The following is a 13,655-nucleotide window of genomic DNA, read 5'->3' as shown; positions in this document are numbered from 1 at the left end:
GTGTACTAATTTCTATATTACGTACTTGAATTGCAGGAATTACATTGTGGATATATTTGAGTAATCCGATTTTGGAGAGAATTAAATTTTAGAATAGTTTGAATATAAAACAGTGCAATAGGCAAAAATCTCAACGATTTCTCTGCCTGACAAAAAAGTTTGGCATCGTTATACGAAACCGGATTATCATCGTTATGTCGAAAATGATATTCCGTAAGAATTTAAATGAAAAGGTGGAGACCTGTATACAAAAAGAAAAAGAGTACGCGAAAAGTAAAGAGAGAGACATGCCGTGCAAGAATCAAGCGACTCGTAGAGTGGCGCCATCGCCGGTAAAAGCTGACTCGTCAAACTACGCCGTGTCCATCCAGGACTATAGCGTGTGGTTGGTACACGTGACACATGTAGCCATACGAGAGTCGTTGGTCAGGTAGAGAAACGGCCGATGCAGTTACGAAACGGTCGCAAGAACTTGGTCGAATTGAACGAGATTGATTTGCGATGACGGAGAACGCGTCTTGACAGACTTCTCGGGCAATTAGACACCGAGCTAATTTTAGAAATGAGTTTGAATCCGGTATCGAGGAGTGCAGACTACTGATACTCACCGTGTCAGTCGGTTGGGGAATTTTTGTACGACAGATATTTGTATCCAAAGTGTAGCAGCTCCTTCATTTTCACCGACTTTTCTTTGTCCCGGTCACCTCGTCTATGAACTTTGTAATTTATTTTACTAGCTGCTTATCGCGACACTGTCACCGCCGCTTGATATTCCATGTTGCGAACCGTCGGCGAATCCACGATGTTGGACGAACCGTAGCAAAACTTTTCATGTACTCGAAAGAAGCCTCGCGACGCGTCGATGCCTCGAAAGACTACTGCAGGGACTGAAACTGGCCGAGGTAGCAAAGCAGCTCGAAGGGCAGCTCTCAAAGTTGTTGGGTACAGGTCCGAGGAGCGGTCCTGCGGCCTGTCTCAGCGGACACGACTCGCTTCTTCCACCATCCGGCGGAATGTTAATAAGGAAGGTATCTCGGACGCAGTTTACGAACCTCCGGGGCTCCGCAGATAAACCAACGGCACCGTCTTCCCTTTGATCAGATAAATTTTATCCTCGTCTGAGGTAGGGCCGCGGCTTCGAGAATCTCATAGAAATTCATCGAGCCACGAGTTTATCACCAATGAATGATAACCGTCCTCAAGCAGGTATATACGTCCAACAATCGCTGAACCGGATAAATTTGTTGCCTGTACTAACACTGCTACTTATATTCAAAATCGTTCCTCGGCAACAGTGATTTATGCGGCACTTAATGTACCTACTAGCTTCTAACAGAGCTGAGAAACGTGTATTCGTACGACATTCGCGTATAAATGTCAATTAACCTGATCAACTTAAGTACTATTAATGCTGGTGATACACGGAAAACTGACGTTCAGTATGCCTAGAATCATTTGGCGATAACGCGATTCGACGTAAGTATCAGATTCACTTATACCGTACGAGAAAAACTACTTAATGACGAGGATCGGGAATCGATAAGCCGTATTCATCAGCCATGGCTCGTAAATTACAGTCCGTGAAAATTTATTCCTAGCCATCGTTCCTGTGGTTCGCAGACACCTATGTTGCGTGTTTCACAGCACTGTAGACTTCGCAGATCGTTTTGAAGGATCGAAATCGATTGTCTTCAAGGTAGATCGACGAAAGCGTCTGTATAGAACTGGTGATTTGAATTAAGGTGGTACCAAAGCAGCCTCGAAGTAAATTTTAATCCGTACCGTTGGTGTGTCGATTTCTCTTGTCGGACACGTGTTATGCCGTCGCAAGTTACACGTATCGTACCCGCCTTATTCGTCTCTTAAGTTGAATTGATATTGACCGATGATGGAGGACTGTATTTTTTCGTACTAATGACTCGCTGAGCTCCCAACGTCCGGGGACGTGGACGAGGACGAGGACGAGGGTGACGGCGAGGGCTGGGTGATGGACAACGAGAACTCGGACGAGAATCGAGAATGCGGGCCGCCGTATAGCCGCCGGGCGGTTTTGCAACGGGTATGTAGTACCTGGTATACACCACAAGCCCCCTCCGGCCCCGTCCGCCCCTCGGCCCGTACGTTGCATGAGGAGAGGACGCGTGTCCCGGTTCAGTTGCGGAATGTTATCGCGTCGTATCGGCCATGTTTTCATTACCATTTTATCTCGATGTAGCCCGTTACTGAAAAAGTTATTTGATTTATCGGCTCCACTCTCGTACAAGCTTCACCTTCTACGAGCTCGTTCACCCAGCATCGCGCCCGAGGACATGAACACACTTTTTCGAAAACATATCGTTTCCGAATATCTTCACAGCGGCTTAATCGGTCGGTACGTTATAGTTCGTCTCGTTGCAGGCTGATGCAACCGTGTCTTTAACGCGCGTCGAAATGTAATCCTGAATCATGTAGGCACAGTATCATTTCGAACTTCACTGTTACGATCTTTTCGGTTCGCCTTATAATTCGTTCTGGATAGGATCCACCATAAAATTGGGCCAGGTGGGCCTCTTCGCCCGGTGTTGGATTGATCGATGGCTCCGTGCTGGGAGTTTAGCGCGGCGGTATAGAGTGAGGGCCGATAATTCTAGGGTTATACGGGTATCCTTATTAAAGTGGAGGGACGACCGGTTGATCCTGATGGATCGTAATTCGAACCACTGGCGTAAAATTTTTAACTCACGCTGCTAGGGATATAAGCTGCAGTGTTTCAGTTCTGACTTACCACGTGTTGGGTGTAACTTTTTTCAACCTTGTTAGCGCTGTCCAACCGGGAATCCAGTTTCGGTTAGATGTTGCCGAAAATCGGCAAACGATTTGACTGAGGTAATTCGCAGTTTCATCTTCCTCCTACTCCATTTACACTCGATCAGTTAACCAGATGAACCACTTACCATGAAAACGTACGCTTTGCTACAAATGGCAACTTTGAAAGCATGGAAATTGTAAAGCAGGTTAATTCCTTCGTCGATTTTCAAAACCAAACAAGGGTTCCGTTCGCGTTCTTGATCGTGCTAAACCGTGTCTTGGGGTAGGTCAGTTTCGTGAGATATTTCCAGTCAATGGTTCAGTCAACGATGATGTCGGATTCCTGGATTGATCAGACGCGGGGATCGGAACATTTCGGAAAGTTCTTTATGATTCGACTAACACGGTGACGGGGTAGGTACCTACTATGTACGTACTTGGGGGTCTTCTGCCATCCAGGCAAATGAGAAAAGTTTCAAGACTTTAGCCAAGAAGCAATTTTACCCAGCGTGCTCGAGCTTCTGTTCTGAAACTACGGTATACAGTAGGTATAGCATACGCGAGTATATACTTTTATACAGTTATACATTACGCGTCTATATATGTATATTCACCTGCCATCTTCCATATCTACTGTTAAAAATTTTCTTCACAAAATTTACAGTATAAACGCGCACGTATCCAAGTGACAAAGTTCCCAATTCGCCCGATTATACGCTCGAAGGAACAAAATTGAAAAAACGAAAAATTGTATGAGAAACAGCTAAGGTCTCAAATGTGTTCTCGAAAAGAAATTTCTTTTTGGTTGTAATACAGTTCGGTGGATTCAACAGAAACCGAACTTTTCAACGAGCCCCCTTTTCATGCCATCGGGCACAAAGACATGGGTTGTTGTGCGCGTTAGCCTTCTCCCCGCCCCTCACCCGTCACTAACTCTTACATTTGTCACTCTTTTAATCCCTATTAGATCAGGACGGATTTGATCTTCACCCTTCACCTACCCGCCGTTATAGTCGCCTACAAAGTAAAGAGTAAGCTTGTTTGAAAAGTGAGCCATCCCCAGAAGCACTCCGAACCCCGGGGGTAGACTGGGTTTCTACCACTCTCTGCAGCCTATCTACACGCTTACATATATGTATGCATAGTGTCTCGCTTTCAAACGTCATTCCGAGTACACCAAGTGAAACGCTCAACGCCCCCCTTGTTTTCGAGTGCGTCGCTCGTTTGCGCGCGTGTGTGTGCCTGTGTGAATACGTGCATAAATACTTGCATGTATACCCTCGAGTTCCATCATATCTACTATTCCATTGGACTAGTACTTTGAAAACGAATGTCGTTGAAGAGAATCGAAGGGTTTTAATAGATTTTCTTAACGTCTTCAATGTTTGAAATCAGATACAGAGTCTGAGTACGAAGCGTGGAAATTAGTAATTAAATCGAGTCCAATTGATGTAGAAGATACTTTGACAGAAATCATTCCCGAAAACATTCACGAAACTACGAAATGTACGTATGCCAGCTGCTCCTGATTCCTTGTACTATCTTCATTCAAGTGACGTAGACATATCATCGAAAGAGTTTCACGTTCACCCGTTGAATCATCGTACCGAACAATCAGTGATGAAAATCTCAAGGATCTGTAGACGAAGCTATTGAATTTAACCACTCGCGGCAACTGGTTTTACATTGACTGCGAGTCGGGGTATATAATGAGCTGCGGCATGTCACGGATCTCTCGACTCCAACACGATCGTCCTTCGAAGGAGGATCGAACCGGTGTGCAAGAAGAGATCGTTGTTAAAAAAAAACTCTGGAGATACCTCAGTTGGAAAAAATATCGAGTTAATACCACCGTGACAAAGGTGACATACCTACTTATACACGTGTCTAATACCCGATTCCTGGTGACTTCCAATGGACGACGACTCCGTCTCTCGCTCACTCCCCGAGTCTTGTCTGCCCGGAGACGTGGACAAGCTGGAGGCAGCCGAACGGGCGACACGTCCTAATTCTCATCACGAGTTACTAATCCTTTAAACGGATTACCAATTAAACACGTCGCTTCGGGTAGTGGGAGCCATGCGTTGGGGCTTTGGAACCCCGGTCGAAAACCCTCGAGCCACCAAACGTCGCGCCCGTACCCCGGGATGAGGGGGGGGAGGAGATCACTGTAACGGGTGTTACGTTTCAAATCTCCACGGCGTTTCGGTTCGCCCATTGTACGAAGGGCATTGCAGCAGCTAGTCGAGTAGAGTCGGCTGCCAAGTGGCGCGTATTTTCTGTCACGGCGGGAATCGGGGGAGCGAAACACGACACGCCGTGCCACCGATGACGGTGACGACGTTGACGCAGACCTAGTCATAGACGAGCTTGAAGGCCGATGATGACCCAACCTAGCAGTGAAGCCCGAGCCCTCGAAGGACCAGAATCTCCTCAGGCATTAACTTGTTACGTGGTCCATGGCTGTTTTATTTTCAAACCTACCCGACGACAGGCTCGCTCCATCTGTCTCCTCGTCTTGGTTATACGTATACAGTTATATACCCACTCTTCTCGAGGGAGAACCAGACCAGCACCAGACGAACCTTTCACCCGGGGTCCCCTTGACATTTCTATATTCTATTTCGAACGAATTATCCTCGAAAATAGACTGTCAGATTTTTTACTGAGATAAGAACACCGTGGCGTTCAAATAATCTTGCATTTCATCGCGCGGTAATTAGTCAAAATCACGTGCAATGACTGAAGCATTGACGCTAAAACATCGAAAACGGTGCTTAAACTACAGTCTACTCTTTTTTTTTTCTTTTCTTGTACACAGAGAAACCCGAGACGTCACGCATTTTTAGCGTACACAGGGTCAATTTCATCACCAACAAAATCGTTCGCGCGGCAATGTATTCGGTGACAGATGCGTCCTGGTCAATCCTGGTCCACGAGGGTCCCGCCGGCTTGATTGACGTATTTTCCCGTTTTCGCGATCCGGACGTATTTTTTCCCGAGTGAAGTGTTCTGTGCCCTCCGACGAGGGGAGAGGGACGCGAACGTCAAATTTCTGACACAATGGCTGAAGCTAAAGTCGCCGGATACGATTGAAACAAAAAGAAGAGAAAAAAAATATTTTGAAATTTTATATCTGTTATAAATATTTCGAATAATAGTCTCGTCGATTGAGTACGGGCTGATATGGCTTGACGCGATATTACCAATTCATAGACAACCGAAAGCCGTTGATGCGGGAGAGTCCAGCTCGATACTTGACCCCAAATTTCAACCCTCAACCTTTCACACTGTCCGGGGCTGTCGACTCGGTATAAGTAGCAGTACGATGACCACAGTGACTTATTGTTTGCTAACGATCCATCAACTTGTCGGATGGGATAAGAAGAAGCATCTCTTCTCTACGACGACGTGACCATGACTTATGGCCTCGTCATAGTCAGCTCGCTCGGTATGTACCTTTTGTCGAAAGCTTACAGGACCGAGGACCAAGTTTATTCCACGGTAGGCATGAGCAGTAAATAAAACTACATTATAGGTATAGCGTATAGCGACACGAATAAAATGTATATTTATGTTGGCGATCATCATATTTCTCGGAACAATTTTCTCTGACAGTCATTCAGTCAGCGTATCGATTAGGTATGTACGTACAACGTATTCGAACACAGCTATTTAACGCAAAGAGTAAACATTTTGACATCGGTAGCTCCTCAGTTCCGAGTTACCACGCAGCCTCAGTGGTCATTATTCTTCTTCGCGAACCCCATCCCTGGTGAACTACCGCGAATTTCGGCGAGACTGTCCTCCCGTCAACAGGAGTGGGGAACGAATGACTCGGCAAGACTCCATGGCATGGGGAATAATAAGACGTTTCGTTCACCGCGTAGAAATCCCAGAGGTGATGGATGGACGTTCTGGTAACAAGGGGGCGATATTATCTCAGGTGACGAGGAAGTGGTCGCGCGTGCAGGAGGCTAGCTGGGTGATGTCACAACACCAGTTGGTTATCTCCAGTTCACACCTTTCGGCCGAAGTCATCTCGCTCCTACCGTGCCTGCGGGAGAGCTAGGCGAGGAATGAGGAACGGGGAACGAGGACAGTCACAGTGACTAGCCAGCGTCCCCCGGCCGGCGAACAATCCATATTGAAAGAAGTGCTTAACGAACTGTCGACGACGCTATTGTTGCCGCACTTGTTGTATGTACCTACGTACGTTGGCGACTCTGCGTCCGGCGTGCCCATTCCTTTTATCGGATGTGCTGCCTGCGACGAGAGATGGGAGGTACAAGCCTTCCATTGCCCGGCCGTGTTGCTGCGAGGTAGAATCTCGTTTCGAGGGGTTGGTAGGTATGTATATCCCTCCCCATTCTACATTCTGCATTTCACTCTAATGCCTCGCCGGCGTTAATTAACTCCGGCGTACTGGATTCAGCCCCTCAGGTTTCGCGTTCGTATTTACGTTTGTTTCACCCGCGTCCGACAGCGTCGCGGCTGGACGAACGCCCTCGGCTACCTAGGAGAAAGTCATGTCCTCTAGACGCGGAGCCGGGTTTTGCGGTCAGTTATCGAAGGCTGGCTGGGTACGCAAAAATTATACTTAATCAAGGTGTAAATCGGACCTCCTTTCCTGGATATGCACGGTCGGGGGAGGACAATTTTTTAACAGCTGTATTATACAGCGCGGTGTCGTCAGCCATCTTCCCCGGGATTCATTAAGACTTTTATCGGGAAAACACAGAGCCGTCTATGTACCAATTCACTTAACGTAACCAATCTAAAAATGCTCATCAGCAATTTAAAACGACGACGGTTGGGAGGGTACCATACCAACGATCTCATCGCTGAGGGGCGCGATGAGAGAGAGAGAGAGAGAGAGAGAGAGAGAGAGAGAGAGAGGGAGAGAGAGAGAGAGAGAAAGAAGCCTTGGAGAGAGGGATCTATTTACGAAATGCTCATCGACCGCGAACCGCTGCGGCCTTTTTAGAACGCTCCTCCCGGATTACTTTGATTCGTTTTGGTTTGCAGATTTTTCTCCCGTTTTCGCCTGTAGTACCCTCTTCTCCTCCCCGCCTCGGTCGCCTGCGTCACCAGATCCCGGGATTTCCTGCCGGCAGATAAACCCGACTGCCACGTAACGCGCGGCTGCAATGGCGGTTTCCGTAGGTGTCCGTGAAATCAACCCTTGTACACCTCGGTCCAGGCTTGCCTCGGTCCTCGGCTAGTTACCGGGTTTTACGAACCGCCACCAACGCGGGCGTTGATCATGATGCACCTCTGGCAGGCGGACGTAAATCATGCGGTGTTTGCATAAAATATTAATAAGCGACACGAGTCAATCCGAGATTAGACCGATCGTGAAAGGGGATTGGCACGGCACCCCGCGAACCGTGTCCCCCGTCACTTTATCTATCTCGATTTTATATTGTTTGTGTTGGCTTTTCCCACGACGCGGTGACGAGGGGGTACCTCTGTCTCTTGGCAAACAGTAATAATGCGAAATGACACGTGGCACTCCTGTCGCAACATCAACAAACACCCACCGCTACATCGAAAAGGCAATCGTGCCCCGATGCTCTCTCTATCTCTCCTCACTCTCGCCCACGTCTCCACCATACGCGTTATACTATTCCCAGGAATCACTTCGGCATTACGATGTACGTACGTACATGCCTAGCTGTTCAGGGTGTGCGACGCGCGCGTGTGTATCTTTCGCATACTCGCGAACTCGCGGAAAAGCCCTTGGTTTTCCATGATTCTTTGTTATTATAACGCCATCTCCAACCCTCGATAGATTCCTCACTCGCCTCGCTGCATGATTGAGCTCTGGATTTTCAACGTGCCTGCATCCCCCTCACACACGCGGACCGAATGGCACTCGTGTAATAATTGCGAATGCCTGTATCAGTGGCTGGCAGACTTGTCGACACGTGCCGACTCGTGGCTATAAGACCTTATCGTCACTCCTATATCGCTGTTCCCTATTATCCATAATATATAATATATTCTTCTTGTAGCCTGCTCGGCGAGACGAGGGGGTTGAATTCGCCCCGTTCACCCCTCGCCCGTCCCTCGGGCCCGCTTCTGCTTGCCAGTGTCGACACCCACCTACTTATGCAAATCATTTAATTTAACCCCCAGGATCGAGATGGCATCTACGGTTACTATTCTCGTATTCATTGCCTACCCGGGAGACACGCGGATAAACGCGTTTTCGGCCCAACGATTGATTTTTCCTCGCGTGCGTTCTTCTCTCTCCCGTCTAATTCTAAATTCTCAAGTACGTTTATCGTAATTTTAAAAAAAGGAAGAGAAAAAAAAAGAAAAAAAACGGAAACCTGTGAAACGAAATACCACCGGATTTATGACCATGGCTTGTTCAAATTATAGGATTACGAATCATCGAGATAACTTGAGCGGGTAAATTGACTGTGGAAAATTACCGTTATATCGATTAGAAGTCTGCGTGCATTAGCACATGTGTGCGTTCACTGAGGGAAATTCGGAACGTCCGGAATGACGCATCGAAAACGGGATCATTTCGTCGTTTTACAACGGTGCGAACGAGCCGGCTAACGCTGGTGAATATCCGTGTCTACAAATACGGATATCACGCCCCGGGATACCGCACAGGGTCGGTACCGAGTCGGTCAGTGATCGAACACGAGTCCAACTGACTGCAGTTATAATGCCGTGAACGCAGGCTCGGTCATTCGATGATTCCGCCCGCCCGGATCAGGAGCATCGTGTGATACAACGTGTCCCAATCACTCGAACGCCGCGTCGTATCGACTCCTTCATCCGGCTCTGAGACCTGCGGAATTATTTGCTCTGTGATTTTGGCAGGATTGGTATATAAAAAATGCACGCTCTTGCGTATCCCGACCGTAACTGCAGGCGAGATGCGTTGTTACGCGATGCATGGAGCGCGGAATGGGACGACATGATGCGTGAAATTATTCAACCGGAACGATGATTTGTTTCAACACGAGGAGTCCTCATCCGCCGGCACGTTTTCACTGTTTGTCGCACGTCGACGTCCCGCTTGTTTTTCACGTGTTAAATGAAAAACAGATCTAGCACCCGGTTACGGGGGATTCCTCGAGCATCCCGAGGACCGTTCGTCAAAATTATTGCGGTCGTTTCGTATTCAAAGCTAAAACGCGACGGTCCGTGAATCACTTGAACTGATCTATATACAAGCGTTACGCGTTTTACGGTTGAATCCCATCTTTCAAAAACCGGTTGACGCTGTTTTACGCGTATTATAGGTACTCGAAAAATCGGTGTCTACTACAGATTTTTTCCGCGTTTTTCACCCGGCTTGTTTTGCCTCGCATCGGTCAGATACGCCAGACAGGAATGAAAAAACACTCTGCTTTATTCTCGAACGAAACTGGAATTGGATAAATTCGTCCGCGCGTTGATGTAATCACCGCGAGTAAGAAGACGCGGATGCTGTTTCTCGTGCGACGAAGATCACCCCCGTCATGGGGTATAACAATAGATTAAATCGCTTTAATCGGATGTAATAAATCGTATAGCAGCGGTTCAGCACGAGTGTATAAGTAACGACCGTAATTTCTGGGTAAGCATCGCTTCTGGAGGTTAGATTATGCTCCGCAGGTTTTGGCCCGGGCGAGACTCAGCTTATTTTTATTGCATCTTCCCCGCGCGCGATCGCGCGAGGTAATAAGAGAAAGAAAGAGGCAAGGGAGGAGTACATTTCAGACAAGACATTAGCTCCGCGTCTACCCCAAACTATATTCCAACAACAATTTTCCAAGCGAACGAGAGAACAACAGAGTGTGTGCCTGGGACATAAATTCGTTTCGTAGTGGTTGGTAATAACGGGGCAGATCTCGAATAAATATTATTGCAGCAGCAATCGACGGAGCAGCGGTCTTATCCCCGTCTCTTCCTTTCTCACGTCCCGGAGGCCGGCCGGACGAGCGAGAGAGAAAGAAGAAGATGGATAAGAAAAAGAAGAGCAGAGGAGGAGAAAAATACGAGAATAGAGTAGTCACTCCACTCTCAATATACTCAATAATAAAATGGCCCCTTTGTCCCCTTTCCAGCAGCATCTCGTATGACAGAATGTTTACCCTTGTGGGCCGCTGATATATTGAAAGGATTTCGACAAGACTGGGACCTCGTAGCTTGTATCACGGCGTTGCAACGTCTCCGGATAACGGTATGCGTTTGCGTCTGTGTCTATGCGCGCGCGTGCGTGTGTGTTTGCCGCTTACGCCAAGGGTTGGTCGTCCGGGGGGTGAAGTTGGCAGCAGCACCGACGCAACAGCAGTGGCTGATACTCGACGAGACAGCGTGACGTGTCAACGAATCCCCGTGCGCGGAAGGAAACGCGAGCGAAAGACACTCCGGCATCTTTTGGCAGGGAGAAGTTCGACACACCGAATCCTGTCTCCAGACTCCGTTCCACCCTTTGCCATTTTGCCTAAGCATCAGACGGTGCGGCATGCTTCCGATTCAATCGGTTTCATCGAACAGTTCCGAACGGCAGCGGCGCATCAATCTTGATCTCTCGCGGATTCTGACGGAAACGCGTTTCCCATAATCCGCGGTAATCTCATAAATAACGGCGTCGATGTGTGGACCCCGTGTATAGGAGCGGCGACATATGTAGGTACATCGTACGTATTTCCAACTGCCCTTTCGTTCCCGCGAACCCAACTAATGCCGATTCGCATGGCGGCGTGAGACCGACTAAATCTGGCCCGTCATTTGACGCAGTGCAAACACATCAGCCAATTATTTACAGCTTCCCTATTCGAGGATCACACGCGTTATACCCCCAACCCCGTCGAATGACGCTATCCATTTCTCTCCCTACACTCCCTCTCTTTTTCCGTATATCCGGGCGGTTCCGGCTTTACATACGTTACATTGTCCGTGTATGTACGTTGTATTTCACACCGAATGGAAGAAAACAATCGTGCCGGATGAAGGGGATGTGCGGTTCGAGAACCGCACCTGCGCGGATATGCCGCTCTTTATTCTCTCTGCCTGTCGGCGCAATGTCGGCAACAACGTTGAGTTACGGATGTCCGTCAAATTGCTGTAATAAGCGAATGCGTGCCGAAAAACTAACCGTACTCCTTACGGTTAAACGGATCGGTACGATGCGCTTCTCGCTTTACTTGTAGCGGTGGGTAGGCGAACGAAACTAGGTACATTAATTCGGATGAAGAAGCTCTTGGTGGGGGATGAAGGAACTTTGATACTCCTATTCACGTTGCGTTTCTCTACGTGTATTATAATAATGACTTTGAGCACAGAATGGAGCTGGCTGCACGGTGCCTTAGTCAGCCTGCTTAGCTGCGGATTGCGTGAAGCACACCGGGGCGTGAGAGACGACAGTAGCACTGCACGGCAGCGGCCATTAAGCGACGGAAGAGCGAAGAAGAAGGGCGAGCGGGGTGGCCTCGAGGGAAACTCGAAAATCGGCTGCTTACGACTTGATTTATTTATCGCGGCACACAATGCCGCGACGAATTGCCCCCGGTTGACTCGCCACGCGCCGGATTAGCCGGCTAAGTGTGTTCAACCCGTGTCTCTAGACGCGGGTGACTTTTAAGCACCGGGAATTTTCAAGGTCCTTGTAAAGATTTTTCATGTTCCATGCGAATCGGCCAGAGATTTCTTACGACAATGCGGCAGGGATTGAAATGCTGGAGGAATATTCCTCGCTTCATCCCTCAACCTCTGCTCGGTGATCAACCGAATGACGAATGGGGCTCGGAAGCACTTATGACGTGCGATTGGAAGCGACGGGGATCACCCGCAGCTTTGTTTTCTGCTCCAGTGACCCTAATGCCGCTGCGCCGCTCGGGATTACCCTGGGTGATCAGCTATGAAATTAACTCAAATTCTTAGATATAACCTCCAACGTTATAACCACGCGTTCGACGTGCTGCCTGGCAGCCTGATTCCGGACCCTTATATTCACCACCCGAAAACTACCCTTTACCCTTCCGCTAAACTCCAACGATTGTCCAATTCTCATTATTAGAATACGAGGGGTTGATCGTTCTGTTTCAATTGCATGCACTGCTCGCTTATAAAGACTTCAAGCGAATTTCCGCCACTCCAAACTCCTCTACGTGACTTGGAGTGATTTGGTACGACTTGATGTGCGTTCGAAATAGGTACTTTTCACTACGACTCTTGGCATGTTTGATAACGCTATCCGGAGTGAGGGAATGAACAAGATCGGTACATGCTTCTGTAACAGTGGCGATTTCACAGTTGGAAGAGTGGCACGTTTTCCTTCCATTCGTGAAAATCATGCGGAGATATTTACGTATGTATCTCGTGGGTGATAATTACGTCGTGATGGTTAATTCGCCATTGAACCTTATTTCCCCACCGCACAGCAAGCACCATCGCGTCGTAGTCTGTTGTTTACGTGTCGACTGGGGGAAAGATTTTCATGGCGTGTAAGGTAGCGGTGCCAGGAAGCATCGTCAGCGACGGGTAAAATCCTCGGCGTCGAGGATTCGTCACGTTTTCGAAAATGCGATGAAGATATAGAGCCAGACTGGGGCGGTCGGGTGGGTTGACTCTGGGTAATGGGAAATTTCTTCGCGAACCGTCGAGAGCGTCGATCGAACGTCCGTGACGTCGAAAACGTAGAAATCTGCTTTCCAGATCCGTTTGTGCATGCGCTGCGATCCGGAAAGAGAGTCAGGATTAACGCCCGCGGATCATCCTTGCAGCTGCACCAGCCGTCTCGCGCTCTCGAACCATTGTGCGCCGGCATCGGATGGATTTTCTCCTTTTGTACGAGTCCAACGATCCGGCTCAAGCTCCGTGGTATATCCGTACAAACTTATATATTTTGCCAA

The 13,655-nt window shown here is 48.3% G+C and overlaps 1 protein-coding gene and 1 long non-coding RNA gene across 2 annotated transcripts in view; one reads left to right on the top strand and one right to left on the bottom strand.

Moving 5' to 3' along the window:
- Positions 1–718, bottom strand: part of LOC124175423 (N-acetylgalactosamine kinase) — a 73,833-nt gene extending 73,115 nt beyond the window's left edge. The window contains exon 1 of the mRNA XM_046555664.1: positions 609–718. The gene's annotated coding sequence lies outside the window, so the exon portion shown is untranslated. The remainder of the gene's footprint in view (positions 1–608) is intronic.
- LOC124175425 overlaps positions 1–13,655 on the top strand; it is an 89,370-nt gene that overhangs the window by 43,066 nt on the left and 32,649 nt on the right. The window lies entirely within an intron of this gene.

This window comes from Neodiprion fabricii, chromosome 2, assembly GCF_021155785.1.
Source record: "Neodiprion fabricii isolate iyNeoFabr1 chromosome 2, iyNeoFabr1.1, whole genome shotgun sequence".
Classification (NCBI taxonomy): domain Eukaryota; kingdom Metazoa; phylum Arthropoda; class Insecta; order Hymenoptera; family Diprionidae; genus Neodiprion; species Neodiprion fabricii.
This window is presented reverse-complemented; position numbering and strand designations above follow the sequence as displayed.